General features: G+C 42.0%; 1 protein-coding gene across 3 annotated transcripts in view; it reads right to left on the bottom strand.

Annotated features, from left to right (window-relative positions):
- The window catches only part of LOC141133493 (lysophosphatidic acid receptor 6-like), a 59350-nt gene extending 42166 nt beyond the window's left edge, over positions 1–17184 (bottom strand). Inside the window, exons 1-2 of one of the 3 annotated variants that reach the window (XM_073622896.1) lie at positions 17068–17149; positions 7789–8033 (exon numbers count right to left, since the gene is read on the bottom strand). The gene's annotated coding sequence lies outside the window, so the exon portion shown is untranslated. Of the gene's footprint in view, positions 1–7788; positions 8034–17067 lie in introns of all 3 variants that reach the window. The other 2 variants (XM_073622895.1, XM_073622897.1) reach the window with 2 other exon arrangements.
- Between the last annotated feature and the right edge of the window lie 3535 nt (positions 17185–20719).

Here is a 20719-nt window from a genome sequence, read left to right as displayed (position 1 = left end):
GTCCGATTTGTCCTCCACAATGTCACAGTTCTGCTAAAAAAATTGCTGCCATTACTAGTAAAAAATAAATAAATCATAATAAATAATAGAAATGCCATAAATCTATCCCCTATTTTGTAGATGCTATAACTTTTTCGCAAACCAATCAATATACGCTTATTGCGATTTGTTTTGTTTTTTTCACCAAAATTATGTAAAAGAATATATATTGGCCTAAACTGTTTTTGTATTGGATATTTATTATACCAAAAAGTAAAAAATATTGGGTTTTTTTTTCAAAATTGTTGCTCTTTTTTTGTTTATAGCGCAAAAAATAAAAACTGCAGAGGTGATCAAATACCACCAAAAGAAAGCTCAATTTGTGGGGAAAAAAAGGTAATCAATTTTTTCGTTTTGGTACAACATCGAACTTGTCAGTTAAAGTGATGCAGTGCCGTATCGCAAAAAATTGCCTGGTCATGAAGGGGGGTAAAGCTTCTGGGGCTGAAGAGGTTTAAAAAAGATAATCGAACTTTATTACATAAATGTATAAAACATTAATCCTTTGAGGATAAGTTAAAGAGCGATTTTTTTTTTTTTTCAGCAAGCGAAAATCCTCTGAATTCAGAAGGCTGATTCAGTTCTTTGTACAGTAATCCTGTGCAGCCGGAGCGCTGAGAACTCTTCACACATGCGGTGGGCTTGCTTTCTTCTGTGTAACTTCCTCTCCCCCCCCCATGTCTGTCTCTGTTTGTGGGTATGTGTGGGAACACCTCTTCTGCATTGCAAGCAGGTTAGCAAAAGAAGATCCCAGATTTCCAGCAAAAGGTGAAGGCTGGGAGGGGGTGTTATGGTTCACTGTAGCCATAGGCGAGCGCAGGGGGGGGTGTGCCGGGTGTGCCTGGGCACACCCTAATCAACCCGTGAGGCACAGATTCCCCCTGCTGATATTGCACCATAGCCCCCCGAACGGGGCTCCTAAAAAAAATTGTGAAAAATTAAAAAATTAAATAATAAAAATAAAAAGCTACTGACACTGTCCACGACCCTACTGACACCAACCTCGGCTCTACTGACACTGTCCATGCTTTAATACATTTTGGGTGTACACCCTAATGCAATAGGCTGCGTACACCTGACTGTAGCAATGCCTGGATGAAAGGTAAATTGCTCAGCAGATAAGCTGTGATCAGCACTATGCATTTCAAGGCTTCAAATTCAGTTTGCCACCTTTTAAAGCTGGCAATAATCCGCTTATGTTTTGATTTCCCTTGCTTTTTTCTCTCTCCTAATCAACTTGATCTCGATGATAAAGCTCAGAGGGGCGGAGCAAAATGCGTTGGGGGTGTGGCCTGGCTGGAGTCTGCGCTGGGGCTGCCATTCATCTAACTTCATGCACATGGGACTGCTTCATGATGTGCGGCTCATGGATCTGCGGCTTGGAGCTAGTACGAGTTCCCTGTCCCTGCCGGCCCTCACAGCGCTCTAGTTGGACTTTACTTTTCTACGTTAGCGGCACCTAAATTTTGTCGTTTTGGGTCACCCCTCATCAACATGCTATTGCCATCACTGGGTCTCTGCACTTCTCTATACAATGCAGTCAGATCATGGCTGGAGGAAGGGGCTGTACATATCTGAAACACAACAGACCGCCCTAGGTAAGGGCCCTTTCACACTGAGGCGGGGGTGGCGTCGGCGGTAAAGCGCCGCTATTGTAAGCGGCGCTTTACCGTCGGTATTCGGCCGCTAGCGGGGGGGGTTTTAGCCCCCGCTAGCGGTCGAGAAAGGGTTAAAAACCACCGTAAAGCGCCTCTGCAGAGACGCTTTGCCGGCGGTATAGCCGCGCCGTCCCATTGATTTCATTGGGCAGGAGCGGTAAAGGAGAGGTATACACTCAGCTCCTTCACCGCTCCGAAGATGCTGCTGGCAGGACTTTTTTTACCGTCCTGCCAGCGCATCGCTCCAGTGTGAAAGCCCTCGGTGCTTTCACACTGGAATCAAAGCAGCGGCACTTTTGGATCGGTTTGCAGGCGCTATTATTAGCGCAATAGCGCCTGCAAACCGCCCCAGTGTGAAAGGACCCTTACACTCACACGAGCTGATGAGCCTCCGTGACTGAAACAACTGAAATTCGATGAAAGGAGTGGGCCGGGGCAGTCAGGCTTTGGAGGGATGCTGGGCGTCCTCAAGCCAGAGAGACTGGCTCTATTTGATTTGTTTCAGCTTCCAGTGCACCCTCTAAGCTTCTCACAGTGTGCAGTGAGTAAGCAATTTCAGTCGGGGATGGGCGAATGGTTCGGGCCGAACTTATGCCGTTCGCCCCTTCGGGTGTTCGCCAAACGCCCGGATTTTCTGTGCGCTCGGCGGGATGTTCGCCCACAGAGTGCTCAGTCAATAGGTTGTTAGGGAGCGGGGCTGGGAAGCCGGCCGCCTCGTCCTTAACAATGAATGAGCCATCAGCTGTCAGTGGGCTTCCCCGCTGACAGCTGAATGTAAAAAAAAAAAACATCGGGGAAAAACAGAGTGGTCTCCCCCAAATCCATACCAGGCCCTTTGGGAGGAGTGTGTGGGATTTTTCCTTGTGATCTTTGGTGTCTTTGAGAGACCACATGATCTGATTTAAATTGTTACATAGAGCTTATCTTACATCATCCAGACTTCAGAAGATAAGTCCTGAGTGCTCTTCTAAATGTTGGCGATGTGGAACGGTTCAGGGGTTTTTTGGACCTGTCCACATATAGCTATTTTTTTGAAGAAGTGGTAGACTTGTTAAATTCTATTACCTCGGCTGCCTTACCAGTTTCAATGTCTGTATGTTTGTTGGGTCTGGTTTCTTTTTTCCCACAGTGTCAGAGCGAGTATTTGCTAATACTACATTATTTTATGCGAGAAAAGCTATTGCTTTGTATTGGAAGAAACCTTCTTCTCCTACGCTTTTATATTGGATATTGGAAGAAACCTTCTTCTCCTACGCTTTTATATTGGATATTGGAAGAAACCTTCTTCTCCTACGCTCTTATATTGGATATTGGAAGAAACCTTCTTCTCCTACGCTTTTATATTGGATATTGGAAGAAACCTTCTTCTCCTACGCTCTTATATTGGATATTGGAAGAAACCTTCTTCTCCTACGCTCTTATATTGGATATTGGAAGAAACCTTCTCCTACGCTCTTATATTGGATAGTGGAAGAAACCTTTTTCTCCTACGCTCTTATATTGGATATTGGAAGAAACCTTCTTCTCCTACGCTCTTATATTGGATAGTGGAGGAAACCTTCTTCTCCTACATTCTTATATTGGATATTGGAAGAAACCTTCTTCCCCTACGGTCTTATATTGGATATTGGAAGAAACCTTCTTCTCCTACGCTCTTATATTGGATAGTGGAAGAAACCTTCTTCTCCTACACTCTTATATTGGATATTGGAAGAAACCTTCTTCTCCTACGCTCTTATATTGGATATTGGAAGAAACCTTCTTCTCCTACGCTCTTATATTGGATATTGGAAGAAACCTTCTTCTCCTACGCTCTTATGCCACGTACACATGATCGGACTTTACGGCATACTTGGTCCGGCGTACCGGATTTCGACGGACAATTCGATCGTGTGTGGGCTCAAGCGGACTTTGTGACGGACTCGAGTCCGGTCGAAAAGTCCGCTCGTCTGTATGCTAGTCCGACGGACAAAAACCGAGGCTAGGGCAGCTATTGGCCACTGGCTATGAACTTCCTTGTTTTAGTCCAGTCGTACGTCATCACGTACGAATCCGTCAGACTTTGGTCGATCGTGTGTAGGCAAGTCTGTTCATTCGGAAAGTCCGTCAAAGTCCGCCGGGCAAAGTATGTTGTAAAGTCCGGTCGTGTGTACGCGGCATTATATTGGATATTGGAAGAAACCTTCTTCTCCTACGCTCTTATATGCTCTTATATGCTCTTATGCTCTTATCTCCTACGCTCCTATATTGGAAACAATTGGTAAATAATAATCTTCCACTGTATAGAGATACCTATATGAATAGGGGCTGTCCTAGTAAGTTTGATAAAGTCTGGGCAAAGTGGCTGGATAAGCCAAATACGGCATCTAATGCTTATGGGGAGATTTGAGTTTATTGCTGAATAGCTCATTTGTTAAATGTTATGGTTTAGATCTCATCTGAGACAATTTATTTATTTTTTGTTATTTTGAATTGATAGCTACTATACCATATATGTAATGTGAGTGTATTTTGAAGCTGCCTCATTATTCTGTTTCAATGTGTATGATGTTTTATTTTGTCTTGTTTTGTCTGTTTGTTCACTAAGAAAATGAATAAATAAAGATTGAAAAAAAAATATGATTTAAATTGAGTTGATTTAAATCAACTAGTAATTTAAATTATGATTTAAATCGACTTGATTTAAATCAAGTGCACCCCGCTCCATGCGGCCATAAGACACGAAGGGGGTTATTTACGAAAGGCAAATCCTCTTTGCATTACAAGTGCAAACTACAAGTGCAAAATGCACTTGAAATTGCACTGAAAGTGCACTTGGAAGTAAAGTCACTGTAGATCTGAGGGGGACATGCAAGGATAATAAAAAAACAGCATTTCAGCTTGCACATGATTGGATGATAAAATCAGCAGAGCTTCCCCTCATTTCAGATCTACCCCTCAGATTTACAGCGACTGCACTTCCAAGTGCACTTCCAGTGCGCTTCGCACCTGTAGTTTTCACTTGTAGTGCAAAGTGGATTTGCCTTTTGTAAATAACCCCCATAGAGTCGTTGTTTGGCCCCGCCCCTGCTCTCTCCCCATTGGCTCACTGGCTGTGATTGACAGCAGTCTGTCTCAGCCCAACGAGGAGAGAGATACCTGGGACAAACAAAGCTCCTGTGCACATCACTGGATTGGGACGGGGCTCAGGTGAGTATTAGGGGGGCTGTGGGGGGCTGCTGCTGCACACAGGTTTTTACCTTCATGCATAGAATGCATTAGCGTTAAAATCCTTCAGCCTTTACAACCACTTTAAATCATTCTGAAACGCAGATTAGCAATGGCTAAGCACAGGTGAGCGAAATGCGTTTGAGGAGATGTGTGTTCAAGATGTGTCCTCGTTTTTAAAGTATTTCTAATAAACTACAATTTTTATGCCACCACTTTTCCTTCTTTTGAAACACAGATTACACAGTTGCTTTCTGGCACCCATTTTCTAAGTTAGGTTCACCCACTCCCTATAGTTGGTTCTGAATGTGCAATAGCATTGGTCAAGTGTTCTCTGGTTCTGCAAAAGAGCAAGGGGCAGAGCAGAGACTCATCAGATAAGAAACTGCAGTCCTGCCCACTAGCACTGTGAAAATCCTGCTGAATCTGGCCACAATTGATTACACTACCATTTACTGGAGGTAAACGGATCCGATTTTTTGCTTTCAGAGCATCTGCTGTGTTTCTGGATATATACAGTAGATGGAGGTGGATATCACAAAAAAACAAAACAAAATGTGGCTACCACTTGTCAGAGGTGTCAGACGAATACTCAAATATTTTTCTAGATAAAGATAGGATCAAGACACATTTGTCATCACCCTGCATGTTCGATGGAAAATAGTTGTCTAAAGCTGAACTCCAGGCAAACAGCTAAACCTGCCACTGAAATGTTCCATACCAGGCCAATTCCGGCATTCCTCTCCTACATGTAAAAATCATCATTTTTTTTCTTTTGCTAGAAAATTACTTAGAACCCCCAAACATTCTATATATTTTTTTAGCAGAGACCCTAGAGAATAAAATGTCGGTCACTGTAATTTTTTATGTCATACGGTATTTGCGCACCAATTTTTCAAACGCAATTTTTTTTTTATTTTTGAAAAAAAAACACTTTCATGATTTTAAAAAACACAATACACAATATTTACCCCAGCGTTTTGTATAAAAAAATGACGTTACGCTGACTAAATAGATACCTAACATGTCATGCTTGCTTGTTTGCACACACTCGTGGAATGGCGCCAAAACTACAGTACTTAAAAATCTCCATAGGCGACGCTTTAAACATTTTTACAGGTTAACAGTTTAGAGTTACAGAGGAGGTCTAGTGCTAGAAGTATTTCTCTCGCTCTAATGATCACGGCGAAACCTCACATGTGTGGTTTGAACGTTGTTTAGATATGCGGACGCGACCTACATATGAATTCGCTTCTGCTTGCGAGCACGAGGGGATGGGGGGGCGCTTTAAGGTTTTATTTTTTTTTTATTGTTTATTTAATTTTTTAATTTTTACATTTTCCCTTTAATGTATTAGTTTTTGATCACTTTTATTCCTATTACAACTCTACAAGCTCTACAATGTAGGGTCTGTTCACATCTCCGCGTTCTGAAACATTCTGAATGAACTCCCTGCGACTTCCAAGGCACACCAATCGCGGCGCGACTTTACCGCGATTCAGCGGGCGACCGTCGCGGTAAAATCGTGCAAACAGAATCGCAGAACTTCTGTCGCCCAAAAGAAGTATAAGAGCTTCTTTTGGGCGACAGGCGCCCCAAGATTGTGTTTGCCGTTATTTCAAATCGTGGGCGGAATCATGGCAATTCCATCCGCGATTTAGAACGTGGAGATGTGATTGGAGCCTTAAAACATCCCTTGTAATAGGAATAGGGCATGACAGGTCCTTTTTATGGAGAGATCTGGGGTCTATAAGTCCCCACATCTTTCCTCTATGCTGGAAAGCTTAAAAAAATAAATAAAAAATAAATCGATCTCAGGCTTTCCAGCAAAATGGCAGTGTTTACATCTGCCAGAGTCGGAAGTGACATCATAACGTCCCTTCAGGCCTCCGAGGGTCATAGAGCCGCCAGCTCTATGGTAATCCACCGCTGGTGGTGTATTCATTCTCCGGCTCCCCGATCGCACAGGAGAGACTGGAGAAGCACTGGAAGGCGGGGGGGGGGTATCTCTTTCTGACAACTTTAAAAGCCATCAAGCGGCCAAACAGCCGCTATGATGGCTTTTACATGTGAGGGAGTCGCCGCCTGAAAAAAAGATACAGTATCTGGATGATTCAGATATCTTCACTCAAAGTAAGTGACGTCATATGACATCTACCCGAGGGACAGTATAACCCAAGAGTATGATAATTCCTGTGCCCCTAACCAAACGAGAAAGAAAATCGGATTTTTGTTTTTCCCCTAAAATCCATTTTCTGGAGTCCATTGAGGGACACAGGAATTCTGATACTCTTGTTTTTTGCTAGTGTCCAAACCTCCTGAAGGTGGCAGTATAACTCAGTAGTATCAGAATTCCTGTGTCCCTTAATGGACTCCATAAACAGTTTTTGATGTGAAGTACAAAAATCCCATTTTCTTTCTCGTTCATTAATGGATATACAGTAGCAGTTCTGATACTGTTGGGCTATGCTGTCACCTAAATAAATAAAATAGTGGCGCTATAAACACTATAAACACCATAAAAATCAAATAATGGTGAATAAAGTACTTATAAATTATAACCAGTGATGCAAAAAACATAAAAAACAAATAATGATTGAAAGTACTATAGCTGTACTAAACAGCCATATACTAAGTGACCGTGGTGAGTGCTATATCTCTACCAAAACAACTCAATGATGTATGATCATAATCCTTAAAATAAAAAATACAAAATATATAAACATTTCTCTTAGTGGCAAAAGAAAAATATACATAAAGGTCAAAACAACTGCAAATAGTTCAATAGTTCAAACAGGACTGCAGCCTGCAGCTACTGAGCCATTCTGTTGTTACTATTAATTAAGCCTGGGATTTGCAGAAATACAAGATATTTTTGACATACCTTTTTGCCTGGTGAGGAGTGCTAATAACTAGAGAATTCCATCTGCTGTGGACGCAGCTCCATCCAGTCTGGATAACCCTTTTGGGCACTTTATCACTGCATATATGCCGAGCATGAGAGTGCAAGGCATTATCTTCTGGTGAGTGCGGCTCCATATGAGTGGATCACAATCACAGCCGGTGTGGTGAAGGAGTTGTCTTTGACACAGGAAGATTTATGTTTGAGAGTCACTTTTTGATATCCACCTTTGGGTACAGACTTTATTTTAGTATTTCATCTTTAACATTGCACAAACTATTTGCAGTTGTTTTGACCTTTATGTATATTTTTCTTTTGTCACTAAGAGAAATGTTTATATATTTTGTATTTTTTATTTCAAGGATTATGATCATACATCATTGAGTTGTTTTGGTAGAGATATAGCACTCACCACGGTCACTTAGTATATGGCCTGTTTAGTACAGCTATAGTACTTTCAATCATTATTGTTTTTTGCATCACTGGTTATAATTTATAAGTACTTTATTCACCATTATTTGATTTTTATGGTGTTTATAGCGCCACTATTTTATTTATTTAGAATACGTTTTCATATTATATTTTTAAGTTGGCAGCTACAGGTTTTACAGTGGAATTAATACCATAGCGCAGTGGTGGTTCATCAGGTTTATTGTGCGCGACACTTGATCACCGTTTTTTATATGCTGTCACCTACAGGAAGTTTGGACACTAGCAAAAGAAAAAAGGAGGTATCAAAATTTCTGTGTTACGCTAAGAGAAGGAAATTACACCAAATATAAAATGCCCAAAGGATTTTTTTTTTTTATCCTGCCATTCCTGAGATTTATGCAGCACAGACAGGTGAAAGCCTTTGCTTTTCTCAATTGCAGTTAAGCAATACAGCTTGGTCACCTCCATGCCAGCGGTCTGTGATTGGACAATTAAGGAGCAGCAGCAGACTGATGAGATAATCTCTCTTCACTCTCCCACAGCTAGCATGTTTCCTCTCTGCACGCCAGGCTTCACATGAAACTAAAATATTAATGTGCATGTAGGACACTTGTAATGACACCAACGATGGGGTACTTTTTGGTTTAAAGTACCAACCCTTAACCCCCCCCCCCCTACATCCACCTTCTGAGTCCTATTGTATAGGTCAGTGATCTCCAAACTGTGGCACTAGGGGCCAGATGCGGCCCTTTGCCTGCTTTTATCCGGCCCTTGGGGGTGCTATTTTATTCACTGATACCAATGAAGGGCACAATTCCTTCCAATGACACCAACGATGGGCCACAATTCCTCCCAATGACACCAACGATGGGGCACAATTCCTTCCAATGACACCAACAATTGGGCAAAATTCCTCCCAATGACACCAATGATGAGGCACAATTCCTCCCAATGACACCAACGATGGGCCACAATTCCTCCCAATGACACCAACGATGGGGCACAATTCCTTCCAATGACACCAACAATTGGGCACAATTCCTCCCAATGACACCAATGATGAGGCACAATTCCTCCCAATGACACCAACGAGTGGGCACATTTCCTCCCAATGGCACCAACGAATGAGCACAATTCCTCCCAATAACACCAACGATGGGCCACAATTCCTCCCAATGACACCAATGAGTGGGCACAATTCCTCCCAATGGCACCAACGAGTGGGCACAATTCCTCCCAATGCCACCAACGATGGGGCACAATTCCTTCCAATGACACCAACAATTGGGCACAATTCCTCCCAATGACACCAAGGATGGGCCACAATTCCTCCCAATGACACCCACGATGGGGCACAGTTCCTCCCAATGACACCAATGGTGGGGTACAATTCCTCCCAATGACACCAACAATTGGGTTCAATGACACCAATGATGGGGCACAATTCCTCCCACTGACACCAATGATGGGGAATTGTTTAGTCTCACTGATGCTGGGTCATTTTGTACTCCTGATGGCCACAGTCTGGCCACTCTAAAGTCTTAAGAGAGTAAACTGGCGTTTGGTGTTTGGTAAGTTTGGAGACCCCCTGATATAGGTGATTACATGAGGCTGATTTCAAGGCAGATTCAGGTACCCATAACTGCTAATTTGATAGATACATTTAAAGTATTTGCAAACCCTTCCATATACCCAGTGAAGTGACTGGCCTCAGGTGATTCACAGAGATGAAATCCTACAACATAAGTTGTACCTATTCATCTGCAGTCCTCTCTTCTCTATATCTGTTTAAAGTGCAGAATTTACTCGGGATCTCTCAGCTCTGAAAACTAGCTGGCGAAGAGCTGATGTTACACTCTGCAGAGCTCAGGGAGGAGAGCTCTAAACCCTGAATGGAGGGAAGAGACACACCCCCTCCACACACCTCACAGGAACAGAGCTGAGGCTGTCAATTAGCTGGAGGTCCTTCCCCTGTCACCATTTTTGTCTTGGTGTCAGGAAAACTTGTCAAAAGTGACTCATGCTGATAGCAGAGGAACGAGGCAGCAGACAGAAATGACACCTTAGCGCTCTTAATTGAGACAAGTACACACTATAGAGGGATATGCTTTGTTCATATTTCATGTCTGAAGTTTACAATCACTTTAATGATGAGTTAATACATACTTTCATTAAATCGTGTGCATTTAAATCTGCCAGGGTTTAGCTTTAACCCCTTGCCGCCCATGTAATGCATCTTAACCCCTTGCTGCCCATGTAATGCATATTAATCGCTTGCCGGACCAGCCGCCGTCATTATACGGCGGCAGATCACCACGATCCCGCAAGCTGTCATAGCTATACATTGGCTCGTGGGATTGGGATAGCAGGTGCGCGCATGCACCCGCTACACTGCGGGGGTGCCCATGCTTGCGGCCTACAGTTGCGATGGCCGCCGGCCACGAGCGATCGCGGGCACAAGAGGCAGAACAGGGACATGTGTGTGTAAACACATAAATCCCTGTTCTGTTCTGTGAGGAGTGACAGATCGTGAGTTCCTATTAGCGAGGAACCACGATCTGTCACTCCTCTAGTCAGTCCCCTCCCCCTACACACAGGGAACACAGTTAACCCCTTGATCGCCCCCTAATGGTTAACCCCTTCCCTGCCAGTGACATTTTTACAGTAATCAATGCATTTTTATAGCACTGATCGCTGTATAAATGCCAATGGTCCCAAAAATGTGTCAAAAGTGTCCGATGTGTCCACCATAAAGTCGTAGTCCCAATAAAAATCTCAGATCGCCGCCATTACTAGTAAAAAAAAATAATAATAACAAAAATGCTATAAATCTATGGTAAAAAAAAAAAACCGCTGCGCTTGAAAACAATATATATAAAAATTGTAAAATGAAAAAGATATAAAATATGTAAAGCTGCCAGCACCAGAAGTCCTAAACACTAAACTCAAATCAGTGAAAAACATGGGGTGGGTGCAGCGCTAAATATGTTGATCAAAAAGTGAAAGGAAAAAAACGGAATAAATTAACCTTCAGTAGTGGTGAAAAGTATGTGTGGAAAACTAAGGCAAAGTCCCTATATCTCAAAACAGGGGAAATGACAAAAGCAGTCCAATAAATCAATACAAGTGAAAAAGTGATATGAATAAGAATAAAAAGATATCAAATACTATAAATAACAATAATGAATAATGTAGGTCACAAATATTGAGGTGAAGTGTCACAAAATATGAGGTAACACACATAAAAAAAAATTATCCCAAAATATGCAAAAAGAATCACTCATATGGATTATACAATTGCAAAAACAAAAAAAAAAAAAATAAATAAAATGTTCAGCAAACAAAGTCCCACATTGTTGTGACAGTAAATGAAAAATGTCCATGCAAGTGAAGCAACTTAACGCCGTGAAGAAAAAAGTAAGGGCCCTTCTTTCAAACAGGTTATACACCCAGCGTGAGTATGTAGTCTCCTTACCCGCAGGAATGACCGCAATGGCAGTCTCACCAAGCTCAGGGAATTGGGTCTCCCAAAAACCTATACAGATGTCCCGGTCAGCTGGGTCCTTAACACTCAGAGACATAAAAAAGAATTGCACCCATAGTGCAGTATGTACTAAAATGATTTATTAAGATCAAGAAAGATTGCACTTACAGGATAAAGCTGATTTTAGTGCGTTGTGTAAACAAAAATAGCGGCATCTCCTCGAGCTTCCTCCGCCTGCTGGTTGCTGTATCATCAAACTACGATCTCCAGAGAGACAAACGTGATGACGTCACGATCACAGGCCCGCCCTACGCTTTTTGTTACGATAGGACATCGTCGGGGGATTGGCTGCTGTTAACCTCTTCCCTGCTAGTGACATTTTTACAGTAATCAATGCATTTTTATAGCACTGATCGCTGTATAAATGCCAATGGTCCCAAAAATGTGTCAAAAGTGTCCGATGTAGCCACCATAATGTCGCAGTCCCAATACAAATCTCAGATCGCCGCCATTACTAGTAAGAAAAAAGAATAATAATAAAAATGCTATAAATCTATCCCCTATTTTGTAGACGCTATAACTTTTGCGCAAACAAATCAATATACACTTATTGCGATTTTATTTTATCCAAAGATATGTAGAAGAATCCATATCGGCCTAAACTGAGGGAAAAAAATAGTTTTTTTTATATATTTTTGGGGATATTTATTATAGCAAAAAAGAAAAAAAAAACGCGTTTTTTTCAAAATTGACGCTTTTTTTTTGTTTATAGCGCAAAAAATAAAAAAAACGCAGAGGTGATCAAATACCACCAAAAGAAAGCTCTATTTGTGGGAAAAAAAGGACGTCAATTTTGTTTGGGTGCAGCGTCGCACGACCGCGCAAAAGTGACGCAGTGACGAATCGCAAAAAATGGCCCGGTCATTCAGCAGCCAAATCTTCCGGGGCTGAAGTGGTTAATGGCGGCAACGAGGGTAGGCTTTAATGCCCACATGCCGCACATTTGCATCCATGGGTGGCAGAGGTTTCTGTGCTGACAGACTCACTGCATGCTCCCAGCACAGAGACCGAGCTGTCAAAGACCGCTCCCAGTCTCTAGTAATGATCTGGAGCCAACAGGACATGCTCGCAATCATGTGACCACTGCGTCAGTCAATCACAGTGGTCACATGATCAGGAGACCTTCTTGTCCCCCCCCATCCCCAGTTAATAGCCCAGTTAAAGAAGTAATGCAGCCAAAGCTTGTTTGCCTGTACTTCTCCTGTGGATCACAGAAGTGCTGTTCGGTCTGCACTCCTTTGACCCATTTTCAGCAGACAGCAGGCTGAAGCCCGCTGTTGGCTCAAGTCACAGAGCCGGTCCAGACTCAGGAAGGATCACAATCATACGGTCTGGATCCTCCCACATGCCTGGACCGGCACTTGGCTCAGCCTCTCAGGAGTCGCTGAGAGCCTGAGCCGGCCTGCCCCCTCCACAGCCCAGCGATCCAGTGAGCGAGGAGACCGGGGCGGAGCAGAGAGCTGTGACTGACAGTGACCATCTCCCTGCTCAGGGAGCTCTGAGAACGGTGTTCAATCGCTCAGTTCTTAGTGTTAGATCCGGCGGACCGAGGCTGCATCAACCTAGGTAAGTACAAATCTTAAAAAACAAACAAACCCCATACTTCTCTTTTAAAGGTATGCCATGACTGGGCAGGAAGGGGTTAAAATAGTGGTTAGCATTTCTGTGTTGTAGCACTGGGGTCATCAGTTTAAATCTCAGGCAGTTTGCATGTTCTCCCCGTTGGTGCATTGGTTTCCTCCCGCATTCCAAAGACATACTGGTAGATTGGCTCTAGTATGTGACATAGGGAGGTTAGATTGTAAGCTTCCTGTGGGAAGGAACTGATGGGAATGCACAGTGTATAAATTGTCCATGCTACTGTATATAAATGTCTGTAATAAATAAATATAAAACTATCTTAGCTGTCAGAGTGAAGAAAAGAATAAAGCCGGTAATCTGCTTCTGTAACAGGGATATCGGTACCCTAAGTGCCCACCAGTGCTGCTAATCAGTGCCCTCCAGTGCCATCTATCAGTGCCCATCAGTACTGCTAATCAGTGCCCACCAGTACCACCTGTAAGTACCCATCAGTGCTGCCAATTAGTGTAGGGTGACCAGACATCCCCGGGTTCTGGGGACAGTCCCCGGATTCAGGACACTGTCCCCGGACCAAGTCTGTCCCCAGTTTTGTCCCCAGATTGGGTTTGAACAGGGGCTGGGGCAATTTCAAAGACAGCCCGTGCAGAATAAAAAGAAAAAAATCTGAATTGCACCCCCCCTCCTCTGCCGCTCCTACTACCTTAAGGGGGTTTATTTTTTTCCATTATCTTTGCCCCTTTCTGATGATCATGTGCTGGTCGGAGCGGAGGGACTATTTTTTCAGTTTCAGGTGCATTCAGCTCCACTCGCATGTTCTGCCTTGGCTCAAGTCCCGGCCAGCCACCTGCCTGCTTATCTCCTTGCCTTCCCTGGTGGAGTGATCTTCCTCTGATCCCCACCCAATAGTAGCCGGGGCCCGAAGAGTAAAGCCCCATACACACTCAGATTTTCTGCTGATTTTTGTCTTCAGATTTACCAAAAACCGTGTAGTGCAAGGGCCTGCCTGATTGCATACAAATTGAAACTCCTAAGGTTTGACCTCATATTATATGGTTTCAGTAAATCTGAAGGAAAAATTCAACAGAAAATCTGATAGTGTGTATGGGGCTTTAGACTTGACAGGCTGTGGGGTCGGCGGCAGCGGAGATGGGCAAAGAGTCGTCGATTGCTGCCATTACTAGTAAAAAAAAAAAAAATATGTCCCCGGATTTCATTTTAAAAATCTGGTCACCTTAAATTAGTGCCCATCAGTGCCTCATCATCAGTGCCTCCTGATTAGTGCCTACCAGTGCCATCTATCAGTGCCACCTATCAGTGCCCATTAATGCCACCCATCAGTGCAGCCTCATCAGTGCCTCCTGATCAGTACCCACTAGTGCTGCCTCATCAGTGCCCGTCAGTACAGCCTATCAGTGCCCATCAGGACCTCCTCATCAGTGCCCATCAGTGAAGGAGAAAAATTACCTGTTTGCAAAATTTTATAACAAAATATTTTGTTTTGTTTTTTTTTCAAATTTTTCAGTCTTTTGTTTGTTTTGCAAAAAAAAAAAAAAAAAAAAAAACCCAGTGGTGATTAAATACCACCAAAAGAAAGCTCTATTTGCGTGGGAAAAAAAGATAAAATTTTCATTTGGTTACAGTGTAGCATGATCGCGCAATTGTCATTATAAGTATAAGTGCCCTGTAAACAAGAAATAAATGTCATGTGCGTATAAGTCTGGTCATGGAGGTTGAGATCTATTAAATTTCATGTGCAAGAAAAGCGCACACATGATCCACAAAAACCCATAGTGACCAAAAAATGCATGTATGTGTGTATATATATATATATATATATATATATATATACACACACAGTATCTCACAAAAGTGAGTACACCCCTCACATTTTTGTAAATATTTTATTATATCTTTTCATGTGACAACACTGAAGAAATGACACTTTGCTACTTACTTTTGTTGCCAGCGGTTTAGACATTAATGGCTGTGTGTTAAGTTATTTTGAGAGGACGGCAAATTTACACTGTTATACAAGCTGTACACTCACTACTTTACATTGTTGCAAAGTGTCATTTCTTCAGTGTTGTCACATGAAAAGATATAATAAAATATTTACAAAAATGTGAGGGGTGTACTCACTTTAATGAGATACTGCATATATATATATATATATATATATATATATATATATATATATATATATATCCATTATCCAACCAAAGATGCAAAATTAACCCCGTTTATCATTTTTTTATGGTTATTATTAGTAAAAACAGACCAAAACAAGAAAAAATAGAAGTAAAAACTAAAAATAATCTGAATAATATGAGTCTGTTAGTCAGGTGCCTGGAAAATTTTGGACGTCCTTTGTAAATTCATGAAGAGCTGCGTTCATGATTCTATGCATAGTGGAGGTTTTCATGAGACTGACTTGTTTTATAAACCTGTTTTCTTTTATTAAACAGATATTCTGTAAATATAATAAATATTCCTAAAAAAGTTTAAAAAAAAATAGTAATGGTGGACAATAAATTGCAGAAAAAAATTACTTTACTTTACTAAAATTACTACAAAAAAAAAAAAAGAACATGATAAAGGACAGGGAAACTGTCTTGCTGATGTATGTTCCTATAATATACCATAATGTGTGGAAAAATACATTTTGGCATTTGGCATTTTGAGCAACAACACCTTTTCTTGGCACCTTAAAGTATGGAGCACAATAGATTCTGCTGGTGGAGTGCACTTATTGATGAACTACAAGAGATTCCCACACATCACATGCCCAACAGGTACGGTATATATGTAGCACCAATAGCAAAAGTCATACATGCAACCAGGTGGATCTCCAGTGACCACCGAAATAACAAAAAAAAAAAAAAAACACAAAACAAGAAGGTTGAAGCACGAAAGAGCTCAGTTTATTATTTACACATAAATAAATCCTATCGGCAACGTTTCTGGCTTCCCTGCCTATATGTGACCAATAAACTGATCTCTCTTGTGCTGCAACCACCTACACTTTTCAAAACGAGAAAGAACATCTTTTTCGAGATGCAATCTTCCAGGAGTATCTCCAGATAGTTGACAACTACTAACCATGACATTTCTCTCGACTCTTTAAAATCCCAGTCCATCCAAAATTGATATTTTACTTACAGGTGGAGCTTGGTGGGCTGAGTCAGCCCCTGTCTTCTTATATGCCAAGGATCTCCCTGCCATAGTTCTATCTAATTGGACATTTTGGGTGTTCTAGTCCACCTTTGTGAGTTACAGTTCCTCCTATTTCATTCTCCATAATAAAAATGTTAGAGGTAGAGTGGGAATGGGCTCACAACGGCCCCCAGAAAATGTGCAGAGGAAACTGCTGTGGTATAATTCTCCAGCATCTACCAAACACTGAAATATATGTTTTGGATGGACGGTCCCTCTAAATGAAATGGGCAGAATAGAGTAATAATAGAGGACCAGTTAGAAATAAAATAGGGACAGGGGAAATTAAGACTGAGACTAACCACCAGTCAAATGAGATTTCATTTTAATTTTCCATGATTGCTGCACATCCCACCGGCTCTACACAAACATTCTGACGCTGTCCAAAAAATAAATAAAAAAACAGGTCATCAGTCACCACATCTATCATGGTATGCATTTGCAGGTTTGCAAAGGATAGCTGAAACCCTCAACCACGAGATATTACTCACCCAGCACATGTGGCGTATATGCCAGCCCGGACCAAGACGCAGAGTGTAGACTGTTTAGTGTTACAGAACTTCCTGTGGAAGTGCTGACTGCCATACAGTTGCAGTATATATATCTGTGACATGAACAAACACAGGTTGTGTTACCCTGCCACTACAGAAACACTTAAAATAACTCTAAATCCAGCCACTAGAATCTCATATACACTTTAACCTATTAGTGTCAAAAGTTGTTTTCAAGCATTTTCTTTCTTTAAAATATTCTCTGGTCCTTCTCACCTGGGGTGTCAGATGCCGGTTGTCAGTCACTTAGCAAGTAGGGTGTATACTGGATCTGCCATTTGAAATCTCTGGACAACTGCCCACTATTCTGCAAATTCTTTCAGAATCCGTCAGGAACCCATTTCCTCGTGTCTTTTCACCCACCAATGTTCATATTTGCCAGGACACCATGGATCACCAAAGTCGCCCGAAAGGCTATTTTTATTGAAGAATGATCACATCACAAAAATGAAGGTGCAACATTTCAGAGCCGCAAAGGACCCCTTCGTCACATGCCTCACGAAGGGGTCCTGCCGGCTCCGAAACGTTGCAAATTTCTTTTTGTGATGTGATTATTCTTCAATAAAATTAGCCTTTCGGACGGCTTTAATGATCCGTGGTGTGCTAGCAAATATGAAGGTGATTGTTCCAGTTTCCAGCTGGATGTTTCTGCAGCACCCACTACTTTCAAGCCTGATCCAGGAACGTGTGCAATGGGAATATTAACATTTTCACCCACCAACTGACCAACTATGAAAACTGACCTCCTTTAAACAATTATGATAACAAACACAACCTAGCAGATATGCCTATCCCACATTTATGATTTACTCATGACCATGACAACCTACTTATCCTATATTAAAAAAAAGGAAGGAAGATTTACAAACTTCCTTCTCCCCTGAACAAGTAGTCAGAATTTTATTTCTCTCTCATTAGTCTTCTTCTAGCAATGAATATCAAGAGGCAGGCTACATAGTCCTTTCATGGTGGTACAATGTTACCCAACTCCTCCACTCACTACAACCATCTATTCTGCCGTATTCTGATTGTGCCTCAAGTTAAAAGGACTTCTAGAGTAAAGCCCCAAACATTCATCCAACATATCAGACTTTTGCAACTCAAATGACCCCTCCTTTCCGATCTTACATAGAAATGCCCTTCCCTTCACCACTTATAAAAAAAAAAAACATTTCTTCAACATCCTATAAATGCCATTAGTGCGTGCATACCTTTGGTTTGCCATAAATTGGATCCACCCAAAATTTGGATCTCTAGTACCTCAAGGGCAAAACTGAGGTCTTTGCCTTTGCATACCTTTCTTTGGCATAAATTGGACCCACCTAAAATATCACTATGGTTCTCTAAAATATCTGGAGATCCCCAGAGTCTCCCTCAGGCAAATCTGAGGACTTTCGGAAACAATTGATCTACTGGAAACAATTCACTGGGGAATATGAGGCTTTCCTATATTCTCCTTGATATATGAGTTGGGGCAGAGTAGCTAGAGAAGATCTCCAAATATCCAAGAGACCCAGGCCTACCCATTCTTTTGCCCCAACATTTTTTTTAATTTCCTCGGCCCTTTCCCCTTGCGCTCAATTCACCCTAACTGGCCCCTACAAATTCCCTCCCAACTCACCATCTCACTGCCCTTCTAGACCTTTTATGGTAGTACCACATTCCCCCACAAGTCCTCTACTCATGACAAACCCTCTATCCCCAACGTATGCTGCAGATGCCAACGAACGGATGGCTCGCTGTTGCACATATTCTGGTTCTTCTTCAAGTTTAAGGACTTCCAATATAAAGCCGTAACAATTACCCAAAAATTCACAAACCTTTGCATCCCAAATTACCTCTCCTCCATCATCTTATATACCAACTCTCTTCCACTTACCACTTTTAGAAAAACATTTCTCCAACATTCTATATAAATGCCATTAATACATGTACACCTTTTCTTTGGCATAAATTGCACCCACCCAAAATATCACTATGGATCTCTAAAACATGTGGAGTATGTCACTGTCTCCCTTAAGGGCAAATCTGTTGCTTTTTGCATACCTTTTCTTTGATATAAATTGGACCCACCCAAAATATCGCTATGGTTCTCTAAAACATATGACTTTTGGAAACAATGGTTCTACTTGACAGAATTCTGCTTCACTGGGGACTATGAGACCTTCCTATATTCTCCTTGATCCGTGAGCTGGGGCAGAGTAGCAAGGGAAGATCCTCTACCCCAACATATTTTTCCTCTGCCCTTTCCTCCTACCCTTAAATTCACCCTACCTGGCTACCCCACAAATTCCCAACTCCACATCTCCTTACCCTTCTAGACCTTTCACGGTGGTGCCACATTCCACAGCTCCTCCACTCACTAAAACCATCTATCCCCAACCTATGCTGCAAATGCCAGAAAATGGATGTCTCGCTGTTGCACATATTCTGGTTCTGCCTCAAGTTAAAGGACTTCTGGAGTGAAGTCTCAACAGTCACCCAAAAGTTCACAAACTTTTCCTTTCCAAATGACCTCTTCTCCTTCATCATACATATCAACTCTCTTCCACTCACCACTTACTAAAAATGTTTTTTTCTAAAATCCTATAAAGGCCGTTAGTGTATGCATACCTTTTCTTTGGAAGCAACTGAACGCATCAAAATATCACTGTGGTTCTCTAAAATATATGGAGGATCTCACAGACCGCCCCAAGGGCAAATCTGCCCTTCTGCTTCTCTGGGGAATATGTGGCCTTCCTATAGTCTCCTTGATCTGTGGGTTGGGGCAACCAACCACGAGGCCTAGGCCTTCTCCTTTCCCTACTTCCCCAATTTTTTTCTCTGTCCTTTCCCCCTACCTTTAATTCACCCTAACTGGCTACACCTACAAACTCCCTCCCAACTCCACATTTCCCTACCCTTCTAGTCCTTTCATGGTGGCACTGCATTTCCAAACTCTTCGACCTACTACAACACTTTTCTCCAACATCCTATAAATTCCATTAGCATATGCATAGCCTTTTTTTGGCATTAATTGGATTTACCAAAAATATCACTTTTACAAAACATAGGGAGGACCTTATATCTTCTCTCTAATGCTGCGTACACACGATCGGAATTTTCATCGGAAAAACCTTGGATGGTTTTTCCTACAGAATTCCGCTCAAGCTTGGCTTGCATACACACGGTCACACAAAAGTTCTCTAAACTTTCGACCGTCAAGAACGCGATGACGTACAACACGTACAATGGCACTAGAAAAGGGAAGTTTCATACGAAGCGCACCACCCTTTGGCTTCCTTCTGCTAATCTCGTATTTATCTCGTGTTAGTAGAAGTTTGGTGAGAGGCGCTTTTCAGCCTTGTGCTTTTCAGATCGTTACTGCTCTTCAGTTTGTGCTTGTGGGTTCGTATCTGTTCTTCAGTGCGTGTAGTCAGTTCGCATGTGGATTTCAGTGCATATTATTATAGTACGTATTTGTTTTTCAGTGCGTTCTTGTCTGCTCATTTCTGATTTTCAGCTCGCTCTTCTCATTTTGAAGCCATGTTGTGGTTACGTACTCGTCGAGTTTGTGCTGTGCGGGGGCTTGGTGTTGGGGTTCTTGCTTTGA

This window comes from Aquarana catesbeiana, linkage group LG03 (assembly GCF_042186555.1).
Source record: "Aquarana catesbeiana isolate 2022-GZ linkage group LG03, ASM4218655v1, whole genome shotgun sequence".
Taxonomy (NCBI): Eukaryota; Metazoa; Chordata; class Amphibia; order Anura; family Ranidae; genus Aquarana; species Aquarana catesbeiana.
Note: the sequence above shows the minus strand (reverse complement) of the source record. Positions and strands in the feature narration are given on the sequence as shown.